Source organism: Oryctolagus cuniculus, chromosome 20 (assembly GCF_964237555.1).
Source record: "Oryctolagus cuniculus chromosome 20, mOryCun1.1, whole genome shotgun sequence".
Classification (NCBI taxonomy): domain Eukaryota; kingdom Metazoa; phylum Chordata; class Mammalia; order Lagomorpha; family Leporidae; genus Oryctolagus; species Oryctolagus cuniculus.
In genome coordinates, this window is record NC_091451.1 from 11,008,709 (window position 1) to 11,015,217 (window position 6,509).

General features: G+C 48.9%; 1 non-coding gene across 1 annotated transcript; it reads right to left on the minus strand.

The window, feature by feature from the left end:
- Positions 1–2,915: 2,915 nt before the first annotated feature.
- Positions 2,916–4,069, minus strand: LOC127484656 (uncharacterized). Its single transcript, XR_011384858.1, has 3 exons — positions 3,950–4,069; positions 3,284–3,406; positions 2,916–3,209 (listed from the first exon to the last, which is right to left on the minus strand). It is a non-coding gene; the product is annotated as an uncharacterized protein (transcript).
- Between the last annotated feature and the right edge of the window lie 2,440 nt (positions 4,070–6,509).

Below are 6,509 nucleotides of genomic sequence, written 5' to 3' on the forward strand. Positions count from 1 at the left end.
GTGCCAGTTCTAGTCCTGGCTGCTGGGACTAGGCTGCCTGGGAAAGCAGTAGAAGATGGCCCAAGTCCTTGCGCCCCTGCACCCACATAGGAAGACCTGGAGGAAGCTCCTGGCTCCTGGCTTCGGATCGGCGCAGCTCTGGCCGTTGCGGCCATCTGGGGAGTGAACCAGCAGATGCACCTCTCTCTCTGCCTCTCCTTTTCTCTCTGTGTAACTGACTTTTAAATTAAAAAAAAAAAAAAAAAACCATAGGGGTAGGCAACTGGCCCAGCAGTTAAGACGTTCTGTCTCACATCAGAGAGCCTAGTTTGATCTGGCTCCTGGTTCCTTCTTCCTGCTAATGCAGACCCAGGGAGGCAGTGGTAATGGCTCAAGTAATTAGGTTCCTGCCGTGCACATGGACAACCTGGACTGCATTCCTGGCTGCTGGCTTTAGTCCCAGCCCAGCTCACTGACATCCGGGGGTTGAACCAGTGCATAGGAGCGCTCTCTATCTACCTCTGTCTTTCTGCCTTCAAATTAAAAAAGAAAGTCAAAAACCAAGAGAAGATACTTTGCATATTTACTATATGAAGAATTAAAGATTCTTATTCATGACTTCATTTAAAAATTCAGAAACCCAGGGGCAGGTGTTTGGCAGAGCAGTGTAGTTGCTGCTTGGGAGGCCCGTGTCACACATCAGTTTGGGTTCAAGTTCTGGGTTCAAATCCAGCTTCCTACAAATATGCACCCTATCAGGCAGCAGGAGGTGACTCAGGTAGTTGGGCCCTACCCCCCATTTGTGAGCCCAGATTGAGCTCCAGGCTCCTGGCTTCCACCTGGCCCGGACCCAGTTTTTGTGGGTACTGGGGAGTTTACCAATTGATAGAAAATCTTTCCCTCTACCTTTCAAATCAATTACATAAACAAATAAAATTAAACAACAAACCCATTACACATTCACATATAAATGAAATTTTGTGAAAATAACTCTAAGAGGAGATTTCAAAAAGTTCATGGAAAATGGAATTAAAAGATAATCTTATTTTGGTGCAATTTTTTTTCTAAAATCCTCAGATAGTTTTTTTTTCCACAAAATGCATTTTCCATGAGCTTTTTGAAAATCGTTATTTGCCAAAAGAAACAAAAACATTAACAAGAAAAGTGGCATTGTTTTACTTTTTAAAAGTGTATATATATACTGTCGCTCCCCGTCTTTATGGAGGAACGACACAGGACCCTGCGCTGTTCTTTTGTCTGCTCGGCCCTCCCCGGGTTTGCTGCTGGTTCTTCCCGGGTGGGCTACCATCCCTTCCACCTCCGTGGAAGGGCGGTTCCCCCTGCCACATTCCCCACTTCCGCAGGGGAGCGGCACACCGCCGGCCGGCTCTCTCGGGGGCTGCTCAGATGTTCCTCAGGTGTTCCCCTTAGATGTTCCTGGTGCATGTTGTCTCTCTCCTCCTTTATAGTCCTTTTCCACCAATCCCAACTCTGCTACCCACACGCCGAGTATGCTGCTCTCCTCCAATCAGGAGCAGGTCCTGCAGTTTATTGGTTGAACTGGAGGCAGCTGTATAGAAGCTGTTTCTCCCTTCTCAGCGCCATATTGTGGGAGAGCAGATGCATAGAATAAGTCTTAATTCCAGTAACTCAGTCCAGTCCGGGTTGCTCCCCACACATACATATATATTTATATTATTTATTTGAAAGGCAGAGTTACAGAGAGAGAGAGAGAGAGAGAAAGAGAGATCTTCTATCTGGTGGTTCACTCCCCAAATGGCCACATTGGCTGGAGCCAGGCTAGACTGAAGCCAGGAGCCAGGAGCTTCTTCTGGGTCTCCCACATAGGTGCAGGGGCCCAAGGACTTGGACCATCTTCCGCTGCTTTTCCAGGCCATAACAGAGAGCTGGATTGGATTGGAGCAGCTGGGACTTGAACTGGTGCCCACATGGGCTCAGTGCTGCAGGTGGCAGTTTAACCTGCTGCACCACAGCAGCAGCCCATTTTACACTTTGGCAAACCTCCCTCACGTCTGGTTTAACACAAGACACAAGATTCTCACATGCGCTGCTGTAGTCACTTGATCACCCATCAGGTAGCCTCTAGAGAACTTCCCTGTGCACTCAAGAGAATGCAAGTGAAAAACAAATGCTTTCTTTCCTTTCTTTTTCTTTTCTTTTTTTTCTTTAGATTTATTTATTTGAAAGTCAGAATTAGAGAGTGAGAAGGAGAAGCAAAGAGAGAGAAAGAGAGATCTTTGATTTGCTGGTTCACACCCCAAACGGCCGCAATGGCCAGGGCTGGGCCAGGTGGAAGCCAGGAGCCAGGAGCTTCATCTGAGTCTCCCTTGTGGGTGCAGGGGCCCAAGGACTTGAGCCATCTTCCCTTGCTTTCCTAAGCCATAACAGGGACCTGGGTCAGAGGTGGAACAACCAGGACTCAAACCAGTACCCATGTGAGATGCCACTGTTGTGGCTGGCATCTTTACCTGCTACGACATAACTCCCACCAATGTCTTAGTTTTCTTATGAACATAGTTTCGACTTTGGGAATGCATTGAAATGATTTTGGTGCCAGCGCTGCGGCTCACTAGGCTAATCCTCTGCCTCCCGGTCGGGGCGCCGGATTCTGTCCTGGTTGCCCCTCTTCCAGGCCAGCTCTCTGCTGTGGCCAGGGAGTGCAGTGGAGGATGGCCCAAGTGCTTGGGACCTGCACCCCATGGGGGACCAAGAGAAGCACCTGGCTCCTGCCATCGGATCAGCACAGCGCGCTGGCCGCGGCAGCCGTTGGAGGGTGAACCAATGGCAAAGGAAGACCTTTCTCTCTGTCTCTCTCTCTCTCACTGTCCACTCTGCCTGTCCAAAAAAAAAAAAAAAAAAAAGAAAGAAAGAAAGAAATGATTTTGGTGACCCCCATGGGATCCAAAGAGCACACTTTGAGCTTCAGCATCCTAGTTGAACAGAACTTTTTATAAGCCTCTTTTAAAATTCCCCTCTGAGAGCTGAGAGAGAAAACTTACCCAGCAGGCAGCTCAGCCCGTTCAGCCTCCTAAGCAGCACATTTGCAACCCAGAACTGAAGGCGTCACTCACCCGCACGGCACTCCCTGTGAACACGGAGCCGGTCGCACTGCTTCTGAAGGCTCTGGTTTGGTTCAGTCCCAGAAGTCCTTTATGATACTGCAGAGCAACCCGGGCTGTCACTCCCGAGCCAGTAGGGCTCCTGTCAACCTGAGCCAAAGGAAACAAGCAAGTTCCAGGTCCCCGTGACTTACCTCTCGTGCCTAAAATCACAGTTTTAATACCTGTTCATCTGCAAACACACAGAGGTTGGTGGTTGGGTCCTCGGTGTAAGCATCTTTTCCATCTGTTAATATAGTTCCATACAGGAAGGCAAGGTCCTCACTGTCAGGGTGGTGAATTTTAAACTGAAAGCAATAAAAAGAAACTATCAGCCACACATGAAAATGATTTTTTTAAATTGAGAGACAGGGAGAAAGCGAGAGCTCACCCTCCCTAAATGCCTGCTGCAGTGGCTAGGAGAGGGATGGACCCAGGAGCCGGGAGCTTAATCCAGGTCTTCTGTGTGTGGCGGGAACAGTGACTTGAGCCATCACTTGCTGCTTCACAGGGTCTGCATTAGCAGGTGGAGTCAGGGTACGAACCTCGGCGCTCTGATACGGGGTGCAGGTGTCTTAATTGGCATCTTAACCGCTAGGCCAAGCACCCAATCCCAAACCAATACTTTGACTCAGATGCTTTGAGCCCCTCCATGGAGCCATCCTACTCACAGGCTTTACTAGGGAACCGTGCTATTTTATACACATCTCCAAAGCACACGCTCTTAGGAGCACTGGCCCGGATGCCCAGGCCACAGGCTGCGGAGCGGAGGCCACAGTACTCTATCCTGAGGAGCATGAAGGGGAGAACGTGGAGAATCAGGTGGGAGTGGCCAGAGCTGAAGGTAATACCAGTGATGGAGGAGACAGGTCGGTGAGAGGCTGTGAGCCGGAAGCTTGCAAGAAAGCAGCAGCAGTCTGCACCCGCAATCGACTAAGTGGTTCCACTGCCTGATCCATCCGTGATGTCTTTTCTATCAAAGTCCACCGCCTTGGCCTTACCAGCTGTATGAGAAGTTCAAGCTTTAATGAGAAGCTCGAAAGTGCTCTTATAATTAACAAAGCTATGTCTTTTCGCTCGATTGCACTAAAAATCAGGTGAAATTATTTTGTGCCAAATGGTTAAATTATTCGCTATCACCTTGGTGGAGCAGAAAACTGATGTATATTTGGAAGATATTATGATAAAATACTTCCACATGTTGGTACTGACACCCCCAGGAAAGGTGTGATTTAGAAAAGTAATTGTACTATATATTTTCATTTTGTTATTTAAGTTATACATTGTGTTAGGTTAAACCCTCAAAAATGTTAAATTGTCCCTTAATAATTATTAGTGCAGTAATTAGCACACTACAGTAATTGTTACCACTAATTTTCATGTTTTTTTTTTTTTTTCGCTACTAACAGTTAAACCTTTACATGCCGCCGGCGGCGCCGCTCACTAGGCTAATCCTCCGCCTTGTGGTGCTGGCACACCGGGTTCTAGTCTCGGTCGGGGCACCGGATTCTGTCCCGGTTGCCCCTCTTCCAGGCCAGCCCTCTGCTGTGGCCCGGGAGTGCAGTGGAGGATGGCCCAAGTGCTTGGGCCCTGCACCCCATGGGAGACCAGGAGAAGCACCTGGCTCCTGCCATCGGATCAGCGCGGCACTGGCCGCAGCAGCCATTGGAGGGTGAGCCAACGGCAAAGGAAGACCTTTCTCTGTCTCTCTCTCTCACTGTCCACTCTGCCTGTCAAAAAAAAAAAATCTTTATATGCCAAGGCACTCAAATATTGTGTGTGTTTTCTTTACAGGTTCTGATTCCAAACATCTTTTAATTCCAGTTTCCCTTTTGAAATACCATCCTGAGTGAACATTGCTCTCACTGTCCATCCTGAGTGAACATTGCTCTCACTGTCTCATCAGATAATCTTTTTTTGTTGTTTGTTTGTTTTTAAGATTTATTTAGTTGAAAGTCAGTTACACAAAGAGAGGAGAGACAGAGAGAGATCTTCCATCTGATGGTTCACTCCCCAGTTGGCTGCAATATCTGGAGCTGCGCCGATCTGAAGCCAGGAGTCAGGAGCTTCTTCCAGGTCTCCCATGCGGGTGCAGGGGCCCAAGGACTTGGGCCATTTTCTACTGCTTTCCCAGGCCATAGCAGAGAGCTGGATCAGAAGTGGAGCAGCTGGGTCTCAAACCGGTGCCCATATGGTATGCTGGTACCTGTCGCTCCCCATCTTCGTGGAGGAACGACACAGGACCCTGCGCTATTCTTTTGTCTGCTCGGCCCTCCCCGGGTTTGCTGCTGGTTCTTCCCGGGTTGGCTACCGACCCTTCCACCTCCGTGGAAGGGTGGTTCCCCCTGCCACTTTCCCCACTTCCGCGGGGGAGCGGCACACCACCAGCCGGCTCTCTCGGGGGCTGCACAGGTGCTCCTTCAGATAGATGTTCCTCTTAGATGTTCCTGGTGCATGTTGTCTCTCTCCTCCTTTATAGTCCTCTTCCACCAATCCCAACTCTGCTACCCACACGCCGAGTACACTGCTCTCCTCCAATCAGGAGCAAGATCAGCTCCTGCAGCTCAGTCAATCAAATTGGCGAGAGGCAGCTGCGTAGAAGTTGTTACTCCCTTCTCAGCGCCATATTGTGGGAGAGCAGATGCATAGAATAAGTCTTAATTCCAGTAACTTAGTCTAGTCCGAGTTGCTCCCCACAGGTACCCGCTACACCACAGCGCTGGCCCCAAATAATCTTCTTTATGTACACATCTGTCTCTGGGCCAAATATCCCCTTTCTAGAATAACACCAACCGTACTGGAATAGAGTCCACCCTAATGAGCACACATGACCTTTACTGCGTGAAGCTCACATTTTGAAATAATGTCAAACCCTAATATCCCGAGGTTAGGACTTTAACAGGTGAACTTGGGGAGCGGTGTGGGTGGAGCAGGATACAACCCAACACATGCCACTCAGTGAACCCAAGCAAAAGACGGCTTGTTCTCTTGATCTCAGCACCAGTGCCTTGCTTGTGCTGGTCACACAGAAGCTAGGACAGTTGGACATCTATCTGATGGGGAAATAAAGATAGGATCTAAAACTGAACATAGCGACCTGAAACTTTTCAAGAATGACAGGAACAGGAGATGTGCAGGGTCTCCTCCTGAACTGTGTGGGAGCCCTGATGCTGCTTGTCTGGGGCTTGGAAGGCTGAAGTCTTGAAGTCTTGCCTGCAGGTGCACAGTCCTGTAACCATCAGGGACTCTCAGATACAGACTCTACTGACCTTCTGTTGGCAAAAACTCCTTGGCTATACATGTTAGACCAACCATCCCAAGTTAGCTTTCAAAATATTCCCTACTGAGCATATTTCATTTTCTCCCCCCCCCTTTTTTTTTTTGACAGGCAGAGTGGACAGTGAGAGAGAG